Genomic DNA, 17,125 nt, shown 5'->3' with positions numbered 1-17,125 from the left:
ATTTTTCTTTTAGTATTTTTTCTGTAAATATTTTCTTGAACCATTTTCTTTTCTAACATTAAAACAATATTTAAAAATAATTATTCTGAATCTCTGAATGCCCTAACATGAAAATAAACAACTTACTGTCTCTTTGAAAAAAGCTACCATATTTTAAGGTCTGGTACATTCCTGTCTGATCATTGCAGCGAGCGTCACAGACCTTTCTTAAAGGTCAATACTGCTAAAGCAAATTCTGTGAGCGGAGAGTGTTTCCATTAAACCACATTGAGGAGGCTGCTGTTTGTGTGTGTAAACTGTTAACCACAGAATTAACTTGCCCCAGTGATGTAGACTCTCAATCTGCTATAGTTTTGATTGCTAACAATTCACAGGGTAAGGCTGAGAGTGTAATATCAACACAGAAGGTTCACAAACCTTGAACCTCCAATTGATATGTTCCCGCTTTTGCTGCCAGATATTAGGAATAACCCATAACACAGTGCATATTTACTTTTTTTGCTAGCTGCTGGATCTCCTTACTGCATTTGTAGCATGTGTCAACAGCTGGACAGCATGTGGGCAGCTTGCTTAGGCTGCCACCTAAGAGGGATAGACAAGGCCAGTTTAATCTTGAAATAAACAATACAGTGTATTATTTGAGAGAAACTAGCTACAAATATTTTGCATTGACTGGACAATATACAGATTCTGGAAGTAATATTAAAAGGAGAGATGAAGCAGGTCTTATCCTGCAATAAAAATTACAGTGTATTATTTCAGAGACAATAGCCCTGCAAATTGTAGAGTTGCTGGAAATGTAAGTAGCTTGATTAGGTCGTAATATTAGAAGGAAAGACAAGGAAGGTTTAATCCTGAAATAAATATTAAAGTATATTATTTCATGTACAATAGCCAAATATATAGTACAGTTTGTGGACAGTATATAAGCAGCTTGGTTAGGCCGCAAACTCTGATTCCTGGTACACACTTTGAGTTTTTTTTTTTGTTCATCCCAGTGGGCTATTGTGTTCTGATGGGGGACTGCTCTTCCGCGGCAAGTGATCAGATGCATTGGCATGCTGTATACATGGGTCAATTGTTGGCTGTTTTCTGCTGAACCAATCGATATCGGTTGATATTCGGCTCATGTATACCTTGCATAAGATAAGTCAGATTTTATCTTGAAATAAACAAAAGAGTGTATTATTTCAGAGAGACATTAGCCATAAATATTTGAGAGAGTGCCTGAGCAATGGAAAGGGCACCAAACTTGGAGACACAGAACATGATTTATCCTGAACTAAACATCAGAAATTTTGCAGCTGAGGTACGCCTGTAGAAACGTTATCTATGGCACCTTTACAGTGCTGGAGGACTGGACTAGGCCAGAACTTTTAGGTGCAATGCAGAGCCTTTGGAGGCTCAACACTGGCGTCACCCTGCAGTAAACATTAAAAAATTTGAAGCTGAGGTCCAGCTGTGGTAACATTATGTGTGACACCTTTACTATGCTGATGCAAAAGAATAAGCCATGGACAGGTGGCAGGAGCTTGTAAGGGTGGCAGTCTATAAGAGGTGGCAGGTACTGGTAATGGTGGCAGGCCAGCAGATAGGGGGATGGAAATGGTGACAAGCCAGGAGAGGTTGCAAGAGCTGGTAATGGTTGCAGCACAGCAGCGGTGGCAATGATTGCAGTGAAAAATTAGTGTCCAAAAGAAATATAAATCCTTCCAACAATTTCCATGATAAATATTCCTTCAAAATAAGAAAAACATCACATAGTGCAATATCTTTTAAACAACATAGAAACATGTGACATCACTCAAGTGAATAACCCCTCAAAATTACTTGCAGTGCAAATAGTGAAAAATAGTGAAAAAAACTGTGAATCAAACGGTGAAACTACACTGTGTGTGTGAATCACTCTTCAGTGCCCCCACACAAGCCAACACTGTGTACACTTCTATTTATAGTAATTCCTGGATGGCAGAAAGGTTACTTTATTGTATTTAAAGCGGTTTTAAAGGCTAAAATAATGTGAACATTTTGAATTAAAGTTTATTATTGCATCTATCTTGGCGGTATTACACTATTATTGTCCCTGATATATGTACATCTAAATGCAGCAAGGTGTATGGGGATACATGGAGTACTATGGCTGATGAATCCAGGTAGTGCTGTGGAGACAGTGTATGCCTTGTGGAGATCTACAGGAGGGCCATTTTCCACCAGTTATTGGATTATATTATAAGCGTCATTATTTTAGATTGTTGGTAAGGGTACCTACTCCTTACTATGAATAGAAGTGTACACAGTGTTGGCTGGTGTGGGGGCACTGAAGAGTGATTCACACACACAGTGTAGTTTCACCATTTGATTCACAGTTTTTTTCACTATTTTTCACTATTTGCACTGCAAATAATTTTGATGGGTTATTCACTTGAGTGATGTCACATGTTTCTATGTAGTTTAAAAGATAATGCACTATGTGATGTTTTTCTTTTTTTGAGGGAATATTTATCGTGGAAATCGTTGGAAGGATTTATATTTCTTTTGGACACTAATTTTTCACCGTGATTACACAAGAAGGCTATGGTTTATATTTTGTGGACTTATTAGGGATTGGACTGCACTTGTAGTATGATATTGAGGAGTTTTTCAACTATTTAGTAGCATTTTCTGTATAATAATATTTATACATCTTCAGGGGAGAAGGTGTTGATTGTGCTGTGGGGAGTTGAATTTGTATATTTATTTAGGACGTGGTTTTATTTAAATAATGATTGCAGGGCCAGGCCAGGAGAGGTGGTAGTTGCTGCTAATGGTGGAAGGCTATAAGAGGTTGCAGGTTGTCAGGGTGCTAACCAGAATCTTGCCATTGTTCAAAATGGCCATGCTCACCTGTGCAGGAATGCGCGCACATGTATTGGAACAGCTCCAGAATGCACTTGTGCATACTAGTGCACACTGCGCACAATAGTTCCTGGCACCAAATGGCCTTTATAAGGAAGGCAGATATGCTCAGTGATTTCTGATTGATCTTCAGCTCCCTGTTTCCGGTGTATGACCCCAGCTTGCTCCAGACTATGCTCCTGCCATTGCTTCTACCTAATTACCGTGACTGCATGAGAATATAAGATGAAGAGCCGGCAACTTGTTCCCCTAATAATAGTACTTTATTATTAAAGGGTACAGTGTGCAAATTACAGCAGTTGTAACTTTCTCCCTGCACCCTTTAATAAAAAAAAGTACTTTTATCAGGAGAATGAGTAGTCGGCTCTTCACCTTATACTCTCATGCTGTTTAAAGTGCCAGGAAGACACTGAGTTTTGGAGCACCATTGGTCTACCTTCCGAGGAAATCAACATAGGTGTACACTTTCATTTGATTACTGTGACTGACCTAGACTTCAGTTCCTGACTACATCTCTTGTCCAGCCTTGCTGATCCGCACCTGCCTGCACATCCAGAGTGTCACCTGGTCCAGCTCTGTCATAAGGTGCCTCATCACAGCAGGTACATCCGGTAACAGTACAGCTGGCAACCCATGCTTCTTTGGGCTCAGCAGCTTCTGTCACCACTCTCAGGGGTGCTATGCACTCAGCCGCAAGCCCTCCCATCACTTTGCCCTCAGAGCAGGTACGTGACACAGGTAGTGGTAATGATGGCAGGCCAGCAGAGGGGGAAGTAGCTGGTAATGGTAACAAACCAGGAGAGGTGGCAAGAGCTGGTAATGATTGCAGGCCAGCATAGGTGGCAAGAGCTGGTAATGGTTGAGGGCAGATGACAAAGGAAAAAGTCAGTTGCATCATCTGCAGGAGTTTTGTAATCATAGCTGAATTTGTCTCTTTGCAACAAGTCTGTCTGCTGCACTGAAAGCCATTTCATGCAGCACACTTTCTCCGGTGCAAGTCATTAGCTCTATTGCATACTTTGAAAGCTACAGCCAATGGTTCAGCCACATACTCATTAGTCCATGGGGTCCTCATTTTCTGCATCAGCCATGGACCCCAAGTAGTCTTCATTAATGGAGTGCTACCCACGACTGTTGTCTGCAGCTGGCTCTGTTTGCTGTGTTAACAAAAAGACTTAAAGTGGCACTAAACAATATTATTTTTTTTTTTAAAGTAATCCATACACATCCACTAATTAATAGCCCTGTAATCTATTTTTCATCAAATTATTTTTCACTGTAATTTTCTGCCTTTTTGTGACAATCTCCATGGGCACCTATCCCTCTCCTTTTACCCCTCACTCCTTTACCCCATTTGTTTGAAATGATAAGTACACTTTAGCTGCGTTCATGTGCACTGCTCTATGCACACTACCCATTACACAGTTCATGACCATAATCCTGAGTCCATCATGGTAGTGACAAAAAGACTGTGGCTATGTTCCTCCATACCATGGAACCATGGAGAATGGTGTAACCACACTCTAACAGGAAGAGAATCAGTTCAGCATAAAAAAAAAGATTTGGAGGAGAGCTATAGAAGGTATTTTTTGGTGTTAAGAATACAAACTCAGTGTTACTAAAACCAGGACCTGCATTCACTCTATCTGGTCTCCTACAGTACACAGAATATGGAAATGCAATTACTTTAGTAAATATCAACTGCTAAATATCTTTTCTCATCAACAGTTAGAGCAGTCTTGTGACTTCTATCAGTGTTCAGCAGAGCACTGGTTAAAGATTGTAGGAGTTTTCTTTCTGCACTAGGAGGAATGAAGAACCCCTGACTACTGTCTGGACAGTGTTAAATGGCCCTGGTCACATGCACTCTCTCAAGAAAAAAGAAACAACCTCTCTAGCAATACACACCAAACTGAGCATGTGCAGAGTATCTCCACACAATATGTCTTATCAGGAGATAAGAGGGGGGAACTGAAAGAAGTCAGGATCAAACAGCATTTTTACACAATGGGATTAACCCCTTAGGTTCCACAGTGAGTATATCAAGCATTATTTACTGCATATACAGGCTGATTTTACTGTTGTGGGGCCCAATCAAATCCAGTGGCCCTCAAGGGGGTAGCACTACATTAGCACCACTCTAAAAGTGCTAGTGGCAGCCACTGACACCACTTTTCCTCCTTTCAGGCAGCACAGTGGGTTAATGGTTATTTTCTTTTTTGCTGGTCTAGGGTCCTTGGTTTAACGTTCAACTAGGACACAACTTGCATGAAGTTTACATGGTCTCCCTGTTCTTGCATGGGTTTCCTCCAAGCACTCTGCATTTCTCCTACACTCAAAAGACATGCCAGTAGCTTAACTGGATCCTTTCTGAAATGACCCTAGTGTGAGTGTGTATGCGTGTGGAATAAGGATTTTAGTATAAGCTCCTTGAGTTCAGGGACAGACATAAATGTAAAATATGTAAAGTGCTTAAAAAAACCTGTAATAATAATCTTAGGATCTGAGACACGTTAGGCAAGTGAGGGGGTACTGCTGAAGTACCCCTTCTAATTGGTGCATTATATGCTCCTTTTCTGATGGTTTAATGAGATCTGCAATTTTCCCATTGTATCAGGGATCCAAAGGGTGGTCACTCAGCAATGGTCCCCCTCCTTCATGGTTAAAATTGTCGGGTACTTGTATAGGCATTTCAGGATGAATTACTCAATTTGCCATAAAGTGACTTCTTTAGAGGTCTCCAAGCCCTATGTGTTGCTGTGGACAGCAGTGTCCTAAAAGATCTGCACCCACCCACCTACAACAGCTGGGGTTTTGGATAGGTAAAACATTCTACTTACAGCTTGCCCCATTTACTTCTTGTCCTCACCAACAGAACCAAACTATCCTCCTCATACGCCTCCTCTGCCTCCTACTGGCTTTGTCTCACAGGGATGGAGACAGTAGGCAAAGGATCCTGATGGCCTGAGACAACAGGAAGTCTCCCTCTTCCTCCTGCTGCTGTGCCTCCAGTGCCCAGTCTATCATACCATTCAGGATGTGCTCAGCAGGAACACGGAGGGATCGTGCTGCTAATATCTGCTTTGTTGTGAATCACCTTTCCAGTTGGATGATAGAAAGATGCTGTACATGTCCTGAAACAGGAGACACTGATGTGGTTTAAAGAACCCCAGATCTCCAGAGAATTCCCTAATCCTACACACGCAGGGATGCTTGTTAATTGCCCATTGTTGCTGCTGTAGCTGCTGCAGCATGGCCGAAGTTGTGTTCCAGTGCATGGAAGGATTCTTTTACCACTGCATTTTGACCAGGCAAACATTCACAGACTATGACCACCTAAAGTGGCCACACATGCTTCTGGTCTGGTGCAGGACATCCTGGAAGCTAGGTCATCTAAAGAGAACCCGATGCATCACCAGGTTCAGTACATGTGCAAGGCAAGGCATGTGTGTGAACTTTCCCTGCTGAAGGTTGAACACCAGGTTGGTGCCATTGTCTCACATGTCTGTATCTGACTCAAGAAGGCATGGGGTCATCCATCCCTCAGCTTGCCCCATAGAGCTGCCAAAATCCTAGCTCAATAACTGTTCTGTTCACTAAAAATCAGAGGAGGGGGTCATTTAGGAGGAGGGTGTATCAGTGACTGTACTGTCACCTAACTATCATGCAAGACATGGGTGGCACTGACAGCTCCAGTGGTGTGCTCCATTTTTCATTTTTTCCAAGCAAATTTATGCAGTAAACCACATGGGGATGTAACGTTTCTGTCCATGCTTGCTTGACCACATGTGGTGACGTGGACCCTGCCTTTGGCAGTGTGCTGCAGTAACAATACCTTCATTACACATTACCTTCAACATGCAGATGCAGGGCAGGTATGGCCTTCTGGGTGAAAAAAATGGCTGAGTACCTGCCACCATGGTGCAGCACAGTCCATAAACTCACAGAAGGGTCAACAAGCTGAAATGGGAGCAGATTTGCCAAGAAAGCCAGAAGATTTGCCAAGCTGGCAGTGAGACAATGGACATGGGAGTGATTAAGAGAAAATTTTTTTGTTTCCTCTAGCATCTGTGGGATAGACATCTGCCTTGTCAAGTATGCTGTTGATAACAGTGGGATGTGGCTAGGAGACTTATGGTAATATTTATATGCACGGCTAATGTGTAAGGTAGTCTACAGGCTTGGAGAAATCAGTATGTAAATGGATAGAATACTGGCTAAAAGATCGTATTCAGAGAGTATTGGTTAATGATTCTGATAGATCACAAGCTTAATAATGGCTTACAATGCCAAGCTGCAGTTTCTAAAGTGAGCAAAATCCTCTCTTGTATTAAAAGAGGTATAGACTCCAGAGAGAGGGATATCATATTACCCCGGTACAAATCATTAGTAAGACCTCATCTGGAATATGCAGTTCAATTTTGGGCACCAATTCACAAAAAGAACATTGGGAAACTGGAGAAAGTACAGAGAAGAGCAACCAAACTCATAAGAGGCATGGAGGAGCTCAGCTATGAGGGAAGACTAGAGGAACTGAATTTATTCTCTCTTAAGAAGAAGAAATTAAAGGGGGATATGATTAACATGAATAAATAAATCAGTGGTCCATATAGTGAACTCGGTGTAGAGTTATTCACCCTGAGATCATCAGAGAGGACAGGAGGGCACTCTTTACGTCTGGAGAAAAAGAAATATAATTTCCAAATATGGAAAGGTTTCTTCACAGTAAGAGCTGTGAAAATGTGGAATAGACTCCCTCAAGAGTTGGTTCTGGCCAGCTCAGTGGATTGCTTTAAAAAAGGCCTGGATTATTTCTTGGATACACAGAATATAACTGGTTACTAACACTTATTAGTAAAGTTGATCCAGGGAATATCCGATTCTCGGGGAATCAGGAAGCAATTTTTTTTATAAATATTTATTGATTTTCAGCCAAATACATTTTACAATCATTTTCTCCAAAAAGAAAAGAGAAACAATATCACTTTACTACAATATTTATCTCCCTAATTATCTCTATTCCCCCCACTCCCCACTAACCTCCTCTCCCTCCCTCCCCCCCCCCAACTACCCACTCTGCGTTTTCCCACATCCTCCCTATATAAAAGCAATCAGAGTATTCATAACATTAAACATTATGCCTTCATACAGTATATTTCACATTCAATTTAAACTCTTCCCATTTTTTCCATTTTACATAGTATGTCCTCATCTTGTCTACATGCATATGATAAAGTTTCTCCATCTCACAAATCTGGTTCACTCTAGCTACCCAATCCTCTTCCCTCTGCACTTCTTTTTTGCTCCAAAACTTGGGTATCGGACTTTTTGCTGCGTTTAAAAAATGCCATATACCCGAATCCTTATATAATTTCACTGATAACTCTGTGCTATGGAAAATACAGATCTCTGGGTCTAATCCAGTGTTTCTCAACTCCAGTCCTCATGGACCCCCAACAGGTCATGTTTTCAGGATTTCCCTCAGATGAAACAGCTGTGGTAATTACTAAGGCAGTGAAACTGATCAAATCACCTGTGCAAAATAATGGAAATCCTGAAAACATGACCTGTTGGGGGTCCATGAGGACTGGAGTTGAGAAACACTGGTCTAATCTAACATCTATGTCAGTAAAAATTCCCCACCAAGTGAACTATTCTCTTCCAAAATACTTGTATTTTTGGGCACTCCCACCATATGTGATACAACGTACCTATCTCTCTACAACCCCTCCAGCACAATGGTGAATTCTCCCTATTCAATTTATGCTCAACATTCGGTGTAATGTGCCACCTTATCAAACACTTGTAATTTATTTCCACCTCTCGCATACTTATATTTTCGTGAATTAATCTATAGATTTTCTTCTGCTTCCCCTCATCTATTACCACCCCCAAATCTCTTTCCCATTTCCCTATATACATCGGTTTTGTGCTTGTGTCTAATTCAGTGAAAATCTTATATATTTTAGCAATTCCGTGTTTCCCATCTCCCCTTGATTCTAATAACCTCTCAAATGGATTCCAATCCTTTCTAGTTCTCAAGGGTTTTGGGAGTTTCCCGACAACATGTTTCAGTTGATGATAGCGCCACTCATCTATCCTAGTGAAAACTTCTCCTTTTTTCTTTTCCAACTCCTTAAGTGATCCCAATTCCTCCCCCACCATTATATCTCTCAGTTGCGCATCCTCCTTCATGATCCATTTTCCTGTATTACCCTCCCTACCTGGAGAGAAAAACCTTAGTGTTCCTTAGTGGCATTAATAGTGAATTAAAATCCCACCCCTTCTGTCTGTGCAATATATACCAAACTCTTAAAACATTTAAAGTATACAAACTTGTGCTAACATCTAATCCCCTATATTGTGCAGGCACCCATATAATCCTACTCAAATTCGTTCCACTAAGTGCATTTTCGATTTTGACCCAACTTTTCCCTGGGTTGTGCGCCCAATCGAAAATTCTCGCCATTATTACAGTCCACCCCTCTCTTTATTTCTACTCAATGTTTCATGGCGTATTCTAGGTTTTTATTCCTCCATATATATCGTGTTATCATTTTTTTAAGTTCTTTAAAATATACCTCTGGAAGTTTGATTGGGACCATTTGGAATTTATATAGGACTTTGGGCACCATTACCATTTTTATCAGATTTATGCGTCCTATCCAAGACGGGTTTCCTCCCCCTAATCTCTTTAATTCCTCTTTAATCTTGTTTAACAATGAAATATAGTTTAATTTGTACAGGTTCTTATATGAAGCAGAAAGTTTTACCCCTAGATACTTTAATTATTTTTCTTTCCATACGAAGGGGAATTCCTTTTGTATCTTTTCTTTTTCACTATTTGTAAGATTTATATTTAAAATCTCAGTTTTTGTTGGGTTGATTTTTAGATTTGTTAACTCCCCATATCTTCATTAAATTTGGAAGTGTTATCCTAGGATTTCCCACATAAAACAGATCATCCGCATAGGCCGCCACTTTATGTTCTCTATCTCATATCTCCCTTTATATCTATGTTCTTCCTTATTGTAGACAGCAAAGGCTCCAAAGACAAAACATACAACAATGGGACAATGGGCATCCCTGTCTTGTTCCATTTGACATCCCAAAAAACTCTGACATTTCTCCATTAACCATAATAGCTGCTGAGGGCCACCTATTCAATTTTCCAATCCACTCTCTCATTCTAACTCCCAACCCCAGAGCTTCCAAGGTATCCATCATGAATCCCCAGTCCACTCTATCAAATGCTTTTTCGGCATCGATTGACAACACCTCCGGGGTTTTCTCTTTTCTACTTTTCTGAATGAGTAACAAAGATCTCAACCTATTATCTCTGCCTTCTCTCCCTGGGACGAATCCTACCTGATCCCCATGTATCCATTCGGTCATTAAATCTTTCAGCCTGTTTGCTAATATCTTTGTGTACAATTTATTATCTGTATTCAACAATGAAATTGGTCTATAACTTGAGCACTGGGTGGCATCCTTTTCTTCCTTATGAATTACAACCACATTATCCTGTAGGGATTCTCACCTCATTTACATCTCACCCCCTAGGGCGTTCATGTATATCGTCAATTTAGGTATTAACAGTTCTTTATATTTTTTATAGTATCTCACAGTATATCCGTCTGGCCCTGGATTTTTCCCCGCTATAGTACTTTTTAATGCTACTTTTATTTCTTCTTGTGTGATTTCTGAGTCTAGGGAGTCCAATTGTACTTCACTCAGTTTCAGTAAACCTTCATTTTTTAAGTATGTCCTTCTTTTTTCACTATTTACAATTCCGGCATTATTTATAGAATCATGGGAGATAATATTATACAACTTACTATAATATTCCTTAAATACTTTAGCAATATCTTTAGTTGAATGAACCAATTCACCTTTGGGGTTTCTTATTTTTTCTATATAATTCCTATTTTTTTTTTTCCTTAAGGCTCTCATTAAATACTTTCCTGGCCTATCTCCCCATCTATACCTTTCACTTATTACTTTATTGAAAACTATCCTTTTTTCTTCTTCCATTAAAGTCTCTAGTTCTTCTTTCTTTTTTTTTTTACCTTCTGCATTATCTCTTTAGATATTCTACATTTATGCACCTGTTCAAGATCAAATATTTCCTTTAGAAGCCCACTAATTCTTTTCCCCCCTTTCTCTTTTTTTTTTTGCCCCAATCGCAATAAGAATTCCTCTGATGTAAGCCTTATGGGCCTCCCACACTGTAGCCACCGACACATCTCCTGTATCATTCTCCTCAAAAAATCGTTTGATCTCCTCCCCGATCTTCTGATCAATCTCTTGATCCAGGAGAAGTGCCTCATTCAACTTCCAGACTAAACCTCCCTTCATCTCTTTTCCCCATCCTAATTTCATTGCGACAGGGGCATGAGCTGTTAGAGACATTACTTCTATTTTTACTTCAACCAAAAACTCTATAAATCGATGTTCTATCAATATATAATCCAACCTTGAATATGTCTCTCATGTAACAACAATGTTGGCACTCATGTAACAACTTCTTTAATTATCTCAGAGACCTACTCTCCTCTCTCTGCACAGAAGAGGTTGCATTCATCCGCGGATCCATACAGATATTAAAATCTCCAGCCACTATCAGACGGCCTTTCTTAAAATCCATCAATTTTTTCAATACTCCCTTCAAAAATATCTCCGGCTTCCTATTTGGACAATAAATATTAGCTACTGTGCACTCAATTTCTTGTAATTTACCCTTTAGAAACAAAAATCTCCCCTCCGGATTCGTCATTCTATTCTCCAACTCAAACCTTATATTCTTTGCAAACCCTATCGCTACCTCCTTTGCTCTTTTAATTGGGGAATCTGCATAGTACCACACTGGGTAATGTCTAGTATTCAGCCTAACATTTGACTCTATCTCTATATGTGTCTCCTGCAGAAAAACCACTGAAGATGTTCTATGTTGCAACTCCCTAAACAACCTAAATCTCTTCCCAGGACAATACAACCCATTTACATTATAAGTTACAAACTGTACTTCTTCCATATATCTTCTCCTCTCCACCGACTCCTCCTCTCTTCTCTCCTTACTTTCATAACTTCTCCCAACCTGCAGAGTTTTATCCCTAGTACCCCCCACCCTCTCCCCTCCCGCCCACCCCGCATCCTCCTTCCCCAACCCATCTCCCCCCTACCCGCTACCCTCCCCCTTTTTAGGCTTAGAGTTTGTTTACTAATCATTTCTGGGCCTAAACCCACCTTTGATTTAAAACCTTGGGGTTGAACTCCGCCCATATACGGCTCTCCTTTTTTCCTTTCTCTTCTTTTCCTCCCCCCACTGTCCCCCTATCTGTCTAATTCAATAAGTTCCCACTGACACTTAAAAACGGAGTTCAGACAGAGAAACCATAGAGAAGGTGAGAAGAGAGGCGAGAAGAAAAAAAAAACAAAACACAACGCTCCTCCTGTCAGGGAACAAGAAGATCGGCGCAGTGTATGAATCTGCGCATGCAGGCATGCGGGCACTAGGACCCAGGCACGCCTGTCACCAATGACAGAACGAGCAGGCACTAGGACCCAGGCGCGCCTGTCGGCGCTGGGCGGGCTATTTAAAGAGCACCTCCTTGCTCATTCAGTGCTGACTGGTCTTCAGCTTCCCCCAGTGTCCTGCTTGTTTCCTGTGCAATTCCTTTGGTGCTGACCCGGCTTGTTCCTGACCCAACTCAAATTACTCTCCTGCTCCTGGTTCCTGACTTCAGCTCTGCTCCTGACCTTGGCTTCTCCTACTGATTCTGTACCTCGCTGCCCGACTGTTGATGACCTTGGCTTCCTTTGACCCTGCTCCTGTTCTGTGTCCTGGCTACTTACTTGCTCTGCTGCATGTCAGGCATTACCCAGAACCTGCTCTGACTGCTACTACAGTATTCTAATCAGAGGATACACTGCCTTTCCAGGCCATCATCTGCAAGAGTCGCAAACAACAACACTGGCACTCTTGTCCCTCTGGTCCCTAGACTCCCTCTGTTCCAACCTCAGCGGGGTCAGGGCTAGTGACACAAGTGAGGCCGACCTCGTCAATTCAGTCTCCTATCAGGTACGTGACACCTCCTCTCCATTCCCTTCGCTACATTCCCCTTCTTGCTAGCTGCCATTCCTCATTTCCCATAACCCCCTCATTTCCCATAATCTTCTTCTTCTTCCCACCCTGGAATCTCTATTCTCTACAAATCAAGTCTATCACAGAAGTCTCTTAAGTCTCAGGAAATCTCAGAATAGCTGTGAGTCCATTTTTCCATCCGATTAGGCCCGCCTGGGCTCCCCACCTATATTGCACATTTTGTTTTCTCATCTGATCTAACAGGGGTTTCAAAGATCTCTTTCTCCACAATGTCTCAGGTGCTAAGTCCGCAAAAATTTGAATGTTTATTTCTTCATACTTGATACTTGGTCTTCCCTTGATCTTCTTCCAAATCTCTTCTTTATCCCTAAACCTATGGAATTGAACAAATATATCTCTCGGTTTTTCTCTACCGTTTCCTTGTTGAAACTTTCCTATTCTGAATGCACCATCCAGTTTAAACAACTCTGAAGCAGGTCTGTCCATTATGGAGTTTAAAATTTTACACATTAACCCTTTTAAGTCCTCCCCCTGTGAACTCTCTGGGACTTCTCGTATCCTAAGATTACACCTCCAATCCCTATTTTCTTGGACCTCTATCTTATAAAGCAATTTTTTTTTTATCTTTCCTATCATCAAATGTCCGTATCTTAAGTTCTGAGATATCTTGGGCATGATTTTTAAGTTTTTCCTCCGTTTCTTTCACTCTGCATAACAGCTGCCCCAAATCGTTCCGTATCATTACTATTTCTTGCTTTATTGATTTTTCCAAGTTTGTAAACATTTCTGCCATCTCTTTCTTATTCGGCACTTGTAATTCCCTTTCAGATTCTCTCACCTCCATATTTTCTATCATATGTTGACTACTATTGTCCATTCCTAGGGATAGTCTAGGACTTTTTTCCAAACTAATTTCCATTTCACTCTTTTCATTTATCCCCAGGGATCTTTCTGGGGTCACATTCCCCTGAGATGTGTACTTTTTAATCGAACCGGCCTGGGCCCCCTTGGACCCACTTCCTTTAACAGTTTTATTCTTCATATCTTCCGAGAGACTGACCTCTTCTATGAATACCAGGGAAAATCAAATAGGGACCCGAATTTGACCCACTATTTAATTGTCCGTTCAAACCTTTGTTTCTATTTCTAGGGTCACTTAATCTTTTTTACTCTTCCACACCTTCATACCCCCTAGGAATCCCTCTTCTCTCCTTCACGCAATCTTCTTTTATGCCATACAAAGCAATATGCAACTAGCCCAAGCCGCTCTCACTCACCCTCCTCTCTCTTACTTTTCCTGTGAGGCGGCTCCAGGCTGATAGTGTCAATCTCTCCAAACAATCCTTTCCTTCCTTGGGGGGTTCCTCCGGGTCTCTTAATTCAATTATTGGGGATCGAGCAGGGCCTCCAGATAGATATCCGACTGAAAATCGGAAGAACAGACTGGGGAGCGAGCTGGGGAACAGGCCGCGTCTCTCTCTCCCCTCCAGACACCGGCCGGCTTCTCCTCCTCCCAGCTCTCCCTCGTGGCTGCCCACGTCGCCCCGCCGCATCACTCCATCTCCCCGCAAACCCGACGCTCTATCCAGGATCACCGCTGGCAAGACTCAGGGAGATGATAGCCAGTCATCTCTCCACCCACAGGGCCCGCTCTCCACCCACAGGGCCACCACTTCACCGCCAGAACCGAGACCCCCTCTCTCACAGGTAGGTCTCAGATAGGCAGCTTACTCCGCTAGGAGGACATTGGGGAGGTTAGGAACTGAGATTGTCGGAGAGCACACTCCCAGCTCTGGAAGGATACCAACAATATTGTCAGGATCCACCTGGCTGCCTGCTTGACAGCTGGCTCCACCTCTCAGTGTGCAGCTGAGACCTGGAGTCAACAGTTCCCTCCCCCTCCCTAGCTTGGCACTCCAGTAAACACTGGAGGAGCAGAGTGGGGGGCATTGACTGACAGTCACTGCCAACTGCTCTCAACAGAATGAGAACTGAGCTATCTGGGGTTATGTGATAGCTCAGTTCTCAGTCTGGAGCTGATGTAGTACAGCTACAGCATCACATCAATGCTGCAGCATAAGAGTCAGAATGGATGTTTATTTTTTTCATAAACCCATACTTTACCTTTAAGGGGTTAAAACACATGATGATATGTCCCCTCCCCCCCCCCTTTCATGTGCCTCTGAAAAACAATGTACATTCAGAAGATATTTCAGAGGTGCAACCATCTTGATGCACATCTAAGGGTACATTTACACCTGCAAATGCACCGTCTCCAATTAGATGTGAGAACATCTAATCAAAGCTCCTTCCTGCTACTAGCTGCGAAAGGCAGTCCCCTTTGAACGCAACTCAGAGGCTTGTGTGCGGTGTGGTCTTGCACATTGCACTGTTCATTTTTTTTTAATGAACTTTATTGAAATCTCACGGAGACATTTCATTAAAGTATAACTATAGGCAAAACTTTTTTTTTCATTTTGAATAGAGCAAGGAAGGGTTATAACCCGTCAGATTATTTTTTGCCATCGGTGCCCCATTAGGGAGGTTTCTCCTCACTTTCTGTCTCCTAGCCAAAACTAGAAGTGAGAGGAAATCCTTGTAAATTAAGGGAATCCCTTAGGGACTCCCAGGTCACCAGAACTAGTGTCCTCATTGTAAGATTTCCCCTCTATTACTTTTCTGGAGACAACCCAAAACGTGGGGTTTCTTTTACTTTCACTTTCGATGATAATGGTAAACAGGACAAATAGGGTGAAGCACCCTAAAGGGGGCACAGACCGTAATAAAAAACTGACAGGTGCTCTAATCCATCTCTGCTCTTCCAAAACTAAAGAAAAAGTTTGTCTTTAGTTATATGTACTTTAACCAATTGCCAACCGCACTATAGTTGAATGATGGCTACAGGGCAGTTGTCCATATGATATCCTCCCAGAATGCGCCCTCTCACATGCCCGCAGTGGCTTGCATCCGGCGATCTCCATGCTGCCCACCAGTGCCGCCAGTCAGCGCTGTATATCAGTGTTGCCCATAAGTGCTGCCTATCAATGCCCATCAGTGCCACCTATCAGTGCCCATCAGTGCAGCATCATCAGTACCCATCAGTGCTGCCTATCCGTGCCACCTCATCAGTGCCTATCAGTTCCACCTATCAGTGCCCATCAATGCTGTGTATCAGTGCAGCCTCATAAACGCACATCACTGAAGGAGAAAAATTACCTGTTTGCAAAATTTTAGAATAGAAACAAAAGAAAAACTTTTTTTTCAAATTTTTTTCTTTTATTTTGTTTATAGTGCAAAAAATAAAACACCCAGTGGTGATTAAATATCACCTAAAGAAAGCTCTATGTGTGTGAAAAAAAATTATAACAACTTCATATGGGTACAGTGTTGCATGACTGTGCAATTGCCATTCATAGTGTGAAAGCGCTGAAAGCTTAAAATTGGCCTGGAAACGAAGGGGGTAAAAGTAGTTCCAGCTGTTTTTGTGTTTATTAACCTCCCTGGCGGTATGATTATTTCAGATTTTTGGTGCTGAAAGCGGTACCATTTTTTTGCATGGAAATATGTAGGTTTTTTTATTGTAGGCCTGTAATTTAGGAATAACTCACTGAAATCTGTCCGAACAAGAGTCTAGTAAACATTCCGGATATGATAACACTTGAAACACAAAATCATAAATTATAATTTAATAAATAATCATAAAAAATAATAATATAATAATAATAAATTTGATTAAATAATCTAATCAAACCAAAAACACTGAAATGTGAAATAGAGCGCCAAGTTCGCACATCGCTGAGCAAAGTCGCAAAATCGTTTTCAGTGTCTGATGACGAATTTCCCCACGAATCATTATCACTCAATTCTGCAAGTGGTTCTGATTTACTATCGCTGTTCTCTAGCTGGTCTAAAACCGGTTTTGACATAAAGGGACGCTTTTCGGACGCCATGGACTTTTCTAAGTTTCCAGGCAGAAAGAACAGTCAAAATGCAGGCAGGGCACAGGACAAAGCAGTAGGGACAAAATGTATGTGAAATGTTTTGAAACAGCAATGTTTTACTATACAATAATCATTTTTAAAAAAATGAAATTTTTTTAAAAATTTCAAATTTGCTGCCGGTTCC

The sequence above is a fragment of the Staurois parvus genome, unplaced genomic scaffold (assembly GCF_062004578.1).
Source record: "Staurois parvus isolate SC_StPar_1 unplaced genomic scaffold, SC_StPar_1.0 ptg000339l, whole genome shotgun sequence".
Taxonomy (NCBI): Eukaryota; Metazoa; Chordata; class Amphibia; order Anura; family Ranidae; genus Staurois; species Staurois parvus.
Note: the sequence above shows the minus strand (reverse complement) of the source record.